The 13,040-nt window shown below is 46.4% G+C and overlaps 2 pseudogenes; one reads left to right on the plus strand and one right to left on the minus strand.

Moving 5' to 3' along the window:
- The first annotated feature begins 9,176 nt into the window (after window positions 1–9,176).
- Window positions 9,177–10,232, plus strand: LOC120841779 (annotated as a pseudogene).
- Window positions 10,233–10,360: 128 nt separating this feature from the next.
- On the minus strand, window positions 10,361–12,420 carry LOC120841778 (annotated as a pseudogene).
- Between the last annotated feature and the right edge of the window lie 620 nt (window positions 12,421–13,040).

The raw sequence follows: 13,040 nt of genomic DNA on the forward strand, positions 1-13,040 counted from the left end.
CCGAGCGTCAAAGGACGCTGGGCGTAGGGCTCGGACTCAACTGCTGAGTTTGCGCCATTAGTTCGATGGCGTTACATCGAAGGAGAGGAGGCTGTTCCCAGACTTTGAGTATTCTAGGCGATGTTAACAGAGCCCTCGGAGAGTTAACCTCTGTAATCTGAGGAGGGAGCGCGACGAATGACGAAGCCGCAAACATATTTAGGTATAAAATGATAGTAGTTAGCAGAGAGATTTAGTTCTGCGTTGAAGAGCAAACGCTTGCGTTTGCGCTAGCCTTGCGTGCTCCACACCACTCATGCTCCATGCGTACGCAACGCCGTGAGCTTTAGGTAAGTACGCACGCTATCGATTTTTGCGTGCGTACGCGGCGTGCGCCCGCGTTCCCGTCTCGTTGCTCTCAACGCGTGGGGCACGGCGCTAGACTCAGATGTGCTTGGCCGAATACCGGCTTTAGATTGACTGTAGCACTTTGCCTGGGCACATCTAGCGTCGGAACTGCTTGCGTAGGCGATCGCGTTCCGCTGTACTTAGCGCTCTAGTTTGATGAGCTCCCTCCGGCTCCGCAACGTCTCCTCTGAAAGCTCTCGTGCGTTGCACGTATAAATAATGCATGGATCTTTACGCTATTGTAAACGTCTCTATTATTCGAGAGAAAATTACGAATTTTGGCGTTTCTCATTATCCCACCATTCGATGTGGCACTGAGCAACGCCAAGAGGCGTTATTTGCTCTCAAATAAGAGTACCACTTGAAACATCATGCTCATTTTACACATTTTAATGTCATTATATCTCCATGTGCTCCAACGATCAGAAGGGATTATAGAAACTGGCTCTCTGAATGACCTGAAGAGACACAGCCTTGTCCTTCGTTAACGCAACCCGAGAGTAGTAATGCTCCTTATATGATTACCCATGCTTTGAAGCGGTGAAACCAGCTAAAAAACGACGAGATGATGTAACCCTCGCGGGTTTTAGCAACATCACCTAGATGAGAAGGCCTGCTGAATGTCAAACGTCCCTCTAATAAGACGAACCCTGGACGCTGACTGAACCCGAGTTCTGCGCCAGCGTTCCGCTGAAACCGGTCTTCCTATCAGCGAGGACACGAGCCTCAGCCGAACATAATGCAGCGCTCGTCTCCAATCAGTGCCCCGCGTTCGCCTTCTTAGGGTGACGTTGAACATTGAGCACTATGGCCTTGTTACTTAGGATGTGTTGGTTTCAGCCTGGTGCAAGAACCGGCAGAAGCTGGGTGTGTCGTTTCTGTCTTTCTTCGTATAAACAACAGGCAGTGCTCCTGTGCCTCCTCTCCGGTGTTCTCGGCGGGGACCGCTTTCTGCGACCCGGCTTTAACCAGGGGCGGTTTGGAGGGGGCGGATTCTTGTCGAGTGCCGCCAACGTCGATCCAGTCTACGTAAGTTCGTTTAACATAGGGTGCCTTCATGTGCGCTTTGCTTAGGGTGGAGAGATCTCGCCATTTTGTTCCCCACTTTTATTTTTATTTTTTGTTCAGAAGCGCGTGAAAGTACGTGTCCCTCCACGCGTGCGTGGCGCTGACTGTGCTACGGCGACATTTTGTTTTCGTCGATTTCTCTGTATTTTCCATGTGAGCGCGTGCTGTCGGCATCGGGTACTACAAAGGGTGGCATCACTCTAAACAGAAGGACATTGAGGCACCCTAGTTTAACACAGATCGCTAGTTAGTGTATAAAAAAGATTTCCCTGAGAGGTTTGAAAACATCTGTCGATAGGCTTTGTTTCCTCTATAGACGATTGCAAGCAAGGCGACTGGCCGCGGTCTTGTCTCCGCACGTGCGGGAAAGCCCGTGCAATTTCAAGCTTGTCCAGGCTATCTTCACGCGCACGCTGCACATGCTTGCTCGCACGAAGCACCAGTCGGGGCGCCATGCTTGTAATTGTGTATATTTTTATAGCCTTTTCCGTTGAAAAAAGGGGATGGACAACAATTACTCGGTAGTAAAAAAGATGATTCTTCTAAATGCGTATCTTTGATATTGATTACGTACGTAGTCATATTATATCCTTATAAAGTTTACAGTGCAAGTTCCCTTTTTTTAATTCTGATATGTTCTCAAGTATTGATTGCGTGTCGTTTTCGAATTTAAAAAAACAAACAAAAACGCGCTGTGTTTTAAAAGGTGCTTCAGTTTGATACAAGTCAATCTCAGTTCATACAATGTCGATGACTGCTCACACGCGCTAGAATTGTTGTTGAACGAACAGTCAATATGCCATGTCGAAGTCGTAAACGAACGTTGACATTTGCGAGTGATGACTAAGAAGGTGTGAAGGCCAGTCCTGCGCGGGTAAAATGATGGCACCTGAGAAAGACTCCGTGATCACTTTTCTCGTGGTTGCCATTCGTGTTGACAACGGTATCGAAAATATTAAATTAAAAATAACCAAACTAGCTGCATTAATAAATGTTGGTTTTTTAAGTATATTGTATAGCGGTAGAATCACTGTAACAATACAAATAAACTACTTTTTAAAGTTGCCTATGTACTTCCAATGTGACAAATTTTAAAGCATAGTCGTTGAGAACATTTGCCTGGAAAACCGTTCCTATAAGAGGTTTGTATTTTAATTTTTGCTGTTGAAACGCACTGCATAATCCCGCAACCGTATCTACTTAACATGTTACTGAAGGTTTCGTATTAATTTCACAGGTGTTAAAAACGCTGTAGCTAACTTAACCAAATCGATCACGTTTGACACTCGTGACTATCATCTTTTCTTTAAGGCATCATCAACTTGCAGCGTGTAATATTTTTTTTTTTGTAAAATATTAATGCGAGCTCTCACATTGCAGTATCATCATCGTCGGAGATTGGAGATGTGTATGATTCTCGTCATGCTGTGTTATACAACATAAGAAATCGTACAAATATCTATAAAAAGAATATATTACCCCGTCCAAAGTGATCTTTGGCGTGCGCAATACATGTCTTGTAATCATCCTGGCTGAAACAAAGTTGAATTTAGCGAACGTTGAAACAGCCTATGATATATTTTGCCATTTCCATGATAGTTATTAAAGAAACCTGCAATAGGACAAAAGCATCGCACGCAAAAAGCTAAATTGCGTGTACAACTCCAAGACGAACCCAGTAATATGTGTGAGTCTAAAAGCGTTACAGATAGCATGAATATTCGCATAATCGCGGTGGAGATACAAGGCCACAAAACGCCGCAATGGTCAAGAGACTCTTTTTAAATTCCGTGCAGGTTTGTTTGCCGCGGACATTCGCACAGAAGGTTAGAAACCGTGCATGAGGAAACGACCCGCTGATTTGACGAATGTTTCACGGTGTGAAGGTTTCCGTTAGACAGGGTTACGCGTTGTTCTCAATCTTTGTTGCGTCTATAATAAACCGAAACTAATTTTAGTTGTCCCTGTACGCTAAAATGCGTTTCATTTTTTTGCTAGAAAAAACAACGTGGGCAATATTATTGGCAGAAGTGACTTTGCACCGTTAACACCTCAATTATTATTACCACATGTGGAAAGACATATATGTTCCAGAAAGACGGTCACATCCTTTTTATTGATACTGGTTCAGTCGTTTAATCACCGTATAAGTAGTAAGCACTTGTCTATATTTCTTTCTTTCAAATACCCTTGTACTGCTTTCAGCTCACTATCTTTGATGCTAGGTATGGAATCCACTATATTAATTTTCACCTCAAGAACAGCGATGACAAACTTTCGGCTCCTCGCTTGAGATAAGGTATTTGGAATTTTAGTAATTTAAGGCAATATAAAAATGATCGTCTTTTGACAAACATTTTTAACTCTTCGTCCGGCAGATAGACTATGCGCAAGACGAGCTTTATTATAGTGATGTTACAATATATTTATTTCTTGACTCAGGTTTTAAGACTACATGTTAGTTTCATTGTTTAGTACTAGGCTGCCCGTAATGTCCGAGTCCCACTAGAGCGTCAAACAGAAACAAACGACAGCGACAAGCCTGAAACCAGACTCTTTTGCGATTTGACAGGATTTGTAAAATAAAGGAGGCTATGCTCAAACACGAGCATCATGCACGCGACGGTATCTTTGGCAGGCTTTTTATCATTCGTGCTTACTTCATGAGCACCAAACGACTAAACGCCTGCTAAAGGTACTATCGCGAGCATGCTGTATGGGTTGGAGGCTTGTCGCTGTCGTTTGTGTCCGTTTATCGCTCTAGTGGGACCCGGGCATTAGTATACGTCCGTGACCCAAACATAAAGTTAAGGATTTTTTGGGGGGATTCCCTTAAACCAAGGAGCAGGTTAACTGAGAATGTAGACCACATTCATCATAATGATGACAGTTTTTTATATTCCAAGTCACTTTTTTTTTAACGTGCCCTTCGAGTCAATATTACGCGCCAACCTCACCTTAGGAAACGAGTTAAAGGGGCCGTGTAACGACAATGAGTTCGGATGTTTTTCGCTTTACCTAAGCTTACTGAAACTAGTGGGGCCTTAATAAATTCGAACGCAGCGGGACGCAGCAAGGAGCGACTTGGTCGCAAGGTTATTTTAAGAATAAATAAAAATTTGTTTTACCATTTTTTTAAAAGCTGATGACATAGCACGGGAGTCGCAGTGTTGAAGTTAGTAACTCTCGATGAGGGGGTCCATTTCAATGACCCCAAAGTGACGATATTCGAATGCGGCTCGTATATTGAACCATACCTTCCTCTATGCTGACAAAGCCTAACAGATCGCCACGAGACGGGGCCGCCGAAAGTGGAAAGGTAGAGCAAAAGACAAGAGGCTAAAGCGGGTTTCACATACAACGATCTTGGCCCTAGAGCGGCGTGATTTGTGCCATTGCGGCGCTCTGGCCAGCCGCAGCGACTGGGTGGCACGGTTCAACCAGGTTGGAAATTTTTCGTCGCGGCAGAGCGGTAGCTTCCGCGCTGGCCACTCACAATGCAGCAGGAAATCACGTTACAGGAGAAGAAACATTGCGGGAAAGCTGGCGCATAGGACGACGGCGTTTTCACGTTCTTAAAGCAGACGACAAACAGAGAAAGTACGCAAGCGACTGGTTTGCGGTTTCTTTTTTCCTGCGTGTCGAGCTTCTTTGCTTCAGCAGTTGCGTCGGAACTGTTCAGGAGATTATGGAGGAGAGGATATCTGTCCTCTTGCTCGGAATTTGTTTTCTCAATAAATTACGCTGCACTTTTTTACTTTCCTCGCCTGAGTACTAATAGACCCTTCCCGAAATTCAGTCTGGCCACTCTGATCGCTATCATCATCTGTGGAAAGGCATCTGTGCCATACCAATGGCGGCCTTCTAGCGACTCATAAAGGAAGACGTTGAAGATGCTTCTAAGCGGATGATGCGAGGCCTGTACGTTCGGGGGGTCAGTACGACGCGACGTAGGGAATGAAACACAAGTGCTGCGTAAGCGTTTATTTCTAATAACTCAGATTCAGTCAATCTGCGGGCGGCACACAATTGGCTTTAAAGCACTTTGGCTTTAAAGCATTTTCTTGAGGCATCTGAGTGGGTTGGAGCTTTGTTCTGAATGCAGGTTCTTGGTCACCACCGAACTGAAAGTGATCGAGAAAGAACTCACACTGAACAATTCCTCGCGTGCCGTTGACTTGCGAAAGTGACGTTGCCGATACAAGTTAATATCCGCCATTGATATGGCAAAAGCTTAACTGCTTTACGAACCACCAGATGGCACTGAATTTCGGAAAGGGTCTATTGTAGCGAGTGCAAGAGACGCTAATCGGAAGCGGCTGGCGCGAGCGCTGGTGAGAAAACCAAAATAAAGAAGAAGAACTGAGTGACATTGGGCGTGTCTTTTTCAACACAGGTCGTCACACCAAGTAAGACAAAATGTATCGCGCCCAGTTCAAGGAACTGCTTATCAGTGAAGTGTCGAAGCGTCGGGTTCTTTGGGAAGCGCGGCTCAAAGAATTTAGGAACAATGGGACCAAAGAGAAACTCTGGGGTGACTGAGGCCGTGAAAGTGATCAACAAGACCGGTATGAGACCATTGCACTACTCCGGGCTTTAAAATTTTGTACTGTTTAACCATTTGAATTATTCAGCAAACGTCAAGGGCAGTTGCGCCGGAACAGAGGGAACAGAAAACATAAACAAATAAGACCAAAGTTTATTTAGAATTTTAAGCGATTTTTTTGTTTTGTTTTGTTAAGGTGAAATTAAAGGGGGACTGAAAACTAAGGCATTAGAATTGTTGCTAGAAGCCGCTGTAACCGACTGTGCGCATCTGCTTGCTGCAAGCAACATTGGCCATTGCAACGGCAGAAAACGCTCATGTGAAATGAAACCTCGCGGTCCGTGCCGTCGCGCCGCTAACGACAGCGATTTCGGCCGCGCAATCGCTGCTTCTGGAACCCTCTTAAAGCCCCTTCATGTTTAAAATAGAGTGCCTTGATAAACATACGCGCTTTTGCTTGAGTGGTGACATCTCAGCCATTTTTCCGCCCAAGCATCTTTTTACGCATTTTGAAGTGCGCGCAATCCGGTGTCACTCAGCTCGAGCGCGTAGCTTTGGCTAATGCACAGACGCCATTTTACCGCCCAAGTCACGCACCGAGTGCGCGAGAGCGTCACGCGCAGGCACATTCAGAGCAACAATGGATGAAGACCCTGACACAGACAGACATGTACCGCTCATTCACACTGGAAGCGGATCCGCGTTCGCAAAGCGGTTGCGAACGCGGTTGTATTGGCGACGAGCGCGACCGAAAGCGTCGCTGTGGTCGGCCTTCCACGATTGGCCGAACGCTGACTTATGACGTCGGAAAGGGTATATCATCGACGGAAATAAGAGGAATGAAAGAACTTTAATTTTGACGGTGTTGGAAGTGTTCCTTTGAGAGCGCAATGATTTCAAGCTTCCACCATGCTATTTACAAACACCATCAAACTTGTGGTTTGCAAGGTAATGACGTCACAAGGGGGAACCGTAGGAGGGCGCCACCATAACTTCTCGCCGCTAATAAAGATCCAGTACAATTGCACGCGCACTCGATGACATCAAGTGCGCGTGCAATTGCACTGGATCTTTATACAACCACGTTCGCAACCGCTTTGCGAACGCGGATCCGCTTCCAGTGTGAATGAGCGGGTAGGCACCCTAGTTTCAAAAGTAGCGCAAGGTGCGTCGATGCACGAAGCACGTGCAACGTGCAGCCCATGGGAAGATTATGGTGGCACAGCACTGAGCAACGTTAGTATACTCTGTTTCACCTTATAATGTACCGCAGCGAAGGCTAGAAGCGCGAGCTCATAGCGTTGGCAGCCGCTCTTAAGTCACGAGAGCTTGTGCCGCCGAGATGTGCCACCGAGCAAGGAGCTCGCGCTTGTAGCCTTTCCTGCGGTACATCATAAGGTGAAACAGAGTATAGATTAGCTCAGTTGACAAGCTCCGCATTAACCGCGCTTCGGAAAGCTGGCCCCCTCCGTTCGCGCGAGCGTGGTGGTGCTGTCGTTGCAGCCCGCCCGGTCCGCAAGACCGGCGAAGCTCTGGGCAAGCTCGGGGCGCTGGCTTTTCATTGCGAAGTCAGGCGGTCGGCGGCACGTCGGCGGCCCTTGCGCACTTCTTTTTAAGAAATGAAGTCTGCAAGCAGATTCTGCTGCAGTCACGATTATAATTATGCGCGCTAACAATTTCTTCGATTTTTACTCAATAATTCATCGGCTAGCAGCATGGGTGCCTAGCTTTGGGTCAGAGTTGATGTCTCTCATATTCGTCTATGACCAGCATCCACAAGCAGGGGCTTGCGTGCGCTGTCAGCGCCATATGCAGTTCTCAATAAACGCTCCCACTTGTCACAAAAAAAAAAAAAAAAAAAACGAACCAATTTTTTTTTGCCTTTTATTTTGTTAACACAACAAAAATTCGGCAAGGATAAAATAGCAGATGAATACTGTGCAGCGTTTATTTCGTTCTGCGGGAAAAAAATCGCGATCAGAATGCTCGCGATTTTTTCATGCAAAGTGAGTCACACGTCATGAGTGAGCCACACGTCTCCGAAATGTTGTTTCATGTTGTTTCACGTCTCCGAAAGGTTTCATGAGTCACACGTCTCCGAAATGGCACGCACACGCAAGGTAGCGAGGTTTTCCCACACTTAAAAAACACACTTCACCAGTAGCAGGCTTCGACGTAGCCGAATACAAATACAAAAACAGCCCGATTCTTTGAAATGACGAAGACGTCTTCAAGTCGTCATTCCTTTCTAATGCGACTTTGGTATGTATGCAGCAGTTTACGGTTGAACTTCTGACACAAACACAGAACACCAGAAGAATGAAGTTCCGGTGTCACAGCGTTGTTGCTGTTGTGTGGGGGAGTATTCTACTTGTGTTCTGTGTATTCTGTGTGTTCAGTGATGTACATGTATCTGTATCTAACATGTAGCGTTCTAAAGACGGGGGGGGGGGGGGGGGGGGGACTTGAAAAAACATTTTTTTTAGAGTGTGCTGGTTAAAGAGAGCCATAGGAAAGTCAATACAGCCTTCTTTAGCAGACCATATAAATGGCTAAAGATCAAGGAAAAGCCATAGGCAGCTATAGCATGCTGGCTACAGAAAGCCAGCCATTAGAGAAGCTAAAGAGCGCTTTGGCTGGACAGTGATAGGGCCATAGACAGCTAAGGACGCCTATCCGACAAAGTTCCAGTTATCTTAGTGCGATTTGCGTCACGTCTCACCCGAGATAAGTGGCTACAGGGAAATGCGCGCCTAAGGCAGATGAAATCTACAGTGCGAATCTATGAAAACCTGACAGCTCAAAACAAAAAGTTATTCTGGCAGATTAGGACCAAAACCGCTGAAAAGGGCTATCGATTTGCATGGCACAAAGAAGGAAAGATGTTCGTGAGAAAAGCTGCCGGTGACCGTCTTATCAGGATAGAACGCGAAGATGACCTGGAACTGATACGTTAATCAGAAACGCGAAATTCACTTTTACTTTTATTTTTTAGATAATGGGTAGTTGTTCCACAGAACACGGTTATTATGATAACAATTCGTTCACAAATCTTGTTAATGGAAACATTGCACACAATGACAATAGATTATCTGAATTTCATTTAAACACAAGAAGCATTAGAAACGAATGTGACGAAATTGAACCGTTACTTGACTGCCTAGAACTATGCTTTGATATCCTAGCATTCACTGAGACGTGGCTTACGAATGATTCACATATTCCTGAATTTAACGGTTACTACCACACAGAGATATTTCGAACTGGGAAAAAAGGTGGGGGAGTGTCCCTTTACTATAAAAGCTACTTGGCATGCAGTGTTATCTCTGAATATACTCGTGTCTCTGCGAATTATGAGTGTCTTCTTGTAGGGTGTCGTGATTACATTATAGGTGTTGTCTACAGACCGCCATCCGGATCACCTAGTGTTTTTCTAGACTTCTTACAAGAAATATTTTAGTATGCATGTGGGAGTAAACTTCCTATGATACTAGTTGGTGATTTTAATATTAATCTGATGTTGTCTGACTGATGGCAGTTAGAATTTTTAGATCTCGTGCAATCACATGGTTATGAAAATGTAATTGATTGTCCTACCCGTGTTACATCTGAGACGGAAACTTTAATTGATTTATGTTTGACCAATGCAATGAGAAATGACGTAGTATCTGGTGTACTGACGGTGGATTTAAGTGATCACTTACCTCTCTTTTGCTTTCTTCCATGCGCAAACGTTGGCTACAATAAAATGAATATACCTAACCCTTATTATCGAGACATAAACGATTATAGTATCGAACGCTTCGTTACGCTTGTATCGGCCATACACTGGAATGATATATACAATGAGCCAAACCCTAGTAAGTCCTACGATAAGTTCATAGAAAAAATAAAAGAAGCCTATGAAGATGCGTTCCCATTTAGGAAAGCCAAAAGACACAAGAAATCACGGAAACCCTGGATTACCGTAACACTTCTCAAACGAATTAATGAGCGAAATAAACTTTACAACACATTCATAAAAACAAAAGACCTCGATATACTGGCTGAATACAAAAAGAGACGGAACAAGTTAAACTCCGACATAAAAAAGGCGAAAGTAAACTATTATAAAAATTAATTCATTACAATTCAACATAATCCAGTGAAAGTATGGAAGACGGCAAAAGAACTGATGTCCAAGTCAAGCAGTACCATCCCCAATGTCCTTAGAATAGATGACGTGGATTGATTGATTGATTGAAAACACGTTTATTGACCTTATGTTGCGCGGAGCGCGCTGCGGAGGTCAGTTAGAAGGAGGATAAGGGATTAGGAAGCGGGGGCCAAGGAAGAGGAGAGGAGGAGGAGGGCGACACTTCATGGCTTCAAGGCCTTCATCGACGGGGGAGGGGGAGGCCGTATCCTCTTGGCTGTAGCCGGAAGGAGCCGGTCCCCCACTGGAGGAGCAGTTGGGTCTTTTATGAAGGTGAGTAGTGCCTCCCAGAGCTCCAAAGCATGCTTGGGGGATATGGTGGTGTCTGGACATGCCCAGGCGTTCAGGGATGCGGGTACTGGGGCGTTTGTGATGAGGTCCAAAGCCTGTTGTCGTGGAATATTATACAAAGGGCAAGACCACATGAGATGGACCAGGTCTGCCTTAGAATTGCAGTTCTTGCAGATGCCAGAGGCTGTGGAAGGTCCCGCCCCGTCGTTCCCGCGAAACCGCTGTAAGAGATGCGGTGTCAGTAGGGTCCCTGTCTGAATTTGCCGAATCATGACGGCTTCCCTACGAGAGAAATGTTGGGAGGGAATCTTAGGGGTGGATAGCGGGTTAGCGGCCATGGAGAGGTAGGTGGCTCGCTGGGCTTTGGTAGAGCGCAAGTCGTGCCAAGGGTTGGCAATTTCCTGTGAGGGTTTGCCTAGAGATGAGGAAGAGGAGGGTCCCTTGGCCAGCGCGGAGAGGAGGTGTGCGCGCGCTAGTCTGTGGGCTTTCTCATTACCGGGTATGCCACAGTGGGCAGGGACCCATCGTATGATGAATTGATGGCCGGACGCTCTCAGAGATGAGACGGCCACCTTGAGCTCGTGTAAGCTAGGTCCGGTATATTTGGTGTCCGAGCATATGTGGTGTGCCGCTTGCGAGTCAGTATAAATGATGTGCGTGACTGGTGCGTCTTCCTTTGCCGTAAGAAGTGCGTCGCGCGCATAGTCCGTGATGGCTTGAAGCTCTGCTTGGGTGCTGAGCGGGGGCGTGGCCGTTGTGTGCAGGTATCGTGCCTGTGCTTCTGTATTACAATTGTACCACGCCGTGGCGTAGACAGCGCATTTGTGATCAGCTGGCAGGGATGCATCGACGTAGATCACGTGGGTGCAATCGTCAAGCGAGCGAATGTACTTTAAGTGCCGTCTCTTGAGAGGGAGGCGCCTGCCGGTGCTCTGTATCCGCTGAGGTAGAGGAGTCCCGTCGGTGAGGACAATGTGTTCCCACGGCGGGGTCTGTTGTGGGAGTTCGGGCAGATCGTGCACGGCGTAGCCTAGTTTTGCAAGGATAGACCGGCCGGCTGGTGTTGTGCGAAGCCGTGCCTCCTGGATGTTGTAGTGCGCGGATACGAGTTCGCTGAGATCATTAATGCCCCCGCAACTCTTGAGCGCGTCTAGGCGTGTGTACCTGGGAAGGCCAGTAATGAGTCTTCGGGCCTCGTTGATAAGTCTTTCTAGAGCTAGCATCTCAGTCCGATTGACTGGATGATAGGGAAGACCATACAGGAGCCGTGAGACGACAAATGCCTGCACGAATTGCCTCATCTCGCGTTCGCGGACACCACGGGTGCGTGTTGAGATTCGTCGAAGGACGTGTAGGATCTTTTTTACTGATCCAGTCGTTTTCTGGAACCATGTGTTGGCTGTGCAATTTTCGTCCAGGTACATGCCCAGGATGCGAATGGTAGATTTCCTGGTGATGGGTTGGTCTCCGATAGAGAGGTTGTACATGTTCTACTCGGCTCTCTTGGAGGGAGTGCTACGGCCGCCGTGTATGACTAAGTATTCAGTCTTCTCTGGGGATGTGCTGAGGCCAATTTCGGTTTCAAAACTGTAGATAATGTTTAGGGCATTTTGGAGTATGTCTTCCTGCTGGCCGATGGACCCGTCTGTTGCCCAAAGCGTGATGTCATCGGCATATATTGTATGACCTAGTCCAGGCACTGCATCAAGACGGTGTGGGAGGGTGTGCATCGCCAAGTTGAAGAGAGTCGGTGAGATAACTGACCCCTGCGGTACCCCTACTTTGTTGGCTCGCGTGGTACTAGTGGCTTGGTCTACCTGCACTTGAAAACAGCGACCTTCCAAAAACGCGGCAATGAAGTTATATAGTCGTCCTTTTAGGCCGGCAGTTCTGGTTTGGGACATGATTGTGTTGTGCGGGACCCCGTCAAATGCCTTTTTAATGTCAACCCCAACGACAGCTCTCGGTTGTGTAGAGTGCGGGTCGAGGACTGCCTCCTTAAGTTGAAGAAGCGAGTCCTGTGTGGACAACCCCGCTCTGAACCCTATTTGCGTTGGGGCGAGAATGCCATTATTTTCCAAGTACCATGTAAGGCGCGTATTGACCATCCTCTCCATCGTTTTACATAGGCAGGATGTCAATGATATAGGTCGGAGGTTGGCCAGGTTATGTGGCGGTTTCCCCGGTTTGGGAATTGGTTTCACCAGAGAGAAACGCCATGTGGGTGGAAGCTTTCCTTCTTCCCAGATCCTGTTGATTTCCTCCAACAGAGCTTGTTTGTAGGTATCTGGGAGGATTATTCTGCGCTCCGACCTTCTCCTTACAACAGGAAAGAAACTTTGAATTTCATACCCGCGTATGTTTACAACAGTCTATATTTTTGTCACCAACTACAGAGACTGAAGTGCTTAACGTAATAAATTCATTAAGAAACAGCAGTGCATGCGGCGATGATGAGTTGAAAGTTAAACCTATAAAAGCAATTGCTGGGGTAATATGTCAACCACTATCAGCAATCTGTGATAAAATATTAAGCACCGGGATATTTCCTGC

Source organism: Ixodes scapularis, unplaced genomic scaffold (genome assembly GCF_016920785.2).
Source record: "Ixodes scapularis isolate PalLabHiFi unplaced genomic scaffold, ASM1692078v2 PGA_scaffold1__304_contigs__length_218370807, whole genome shotgun sequence".
Classification (NCBI taxonomy): Eukaryota; Metazoa; Arthropoda; class Arachnida; order Ixodida; family Ixodidae; genus Ixodes; species Ixodes scapularis.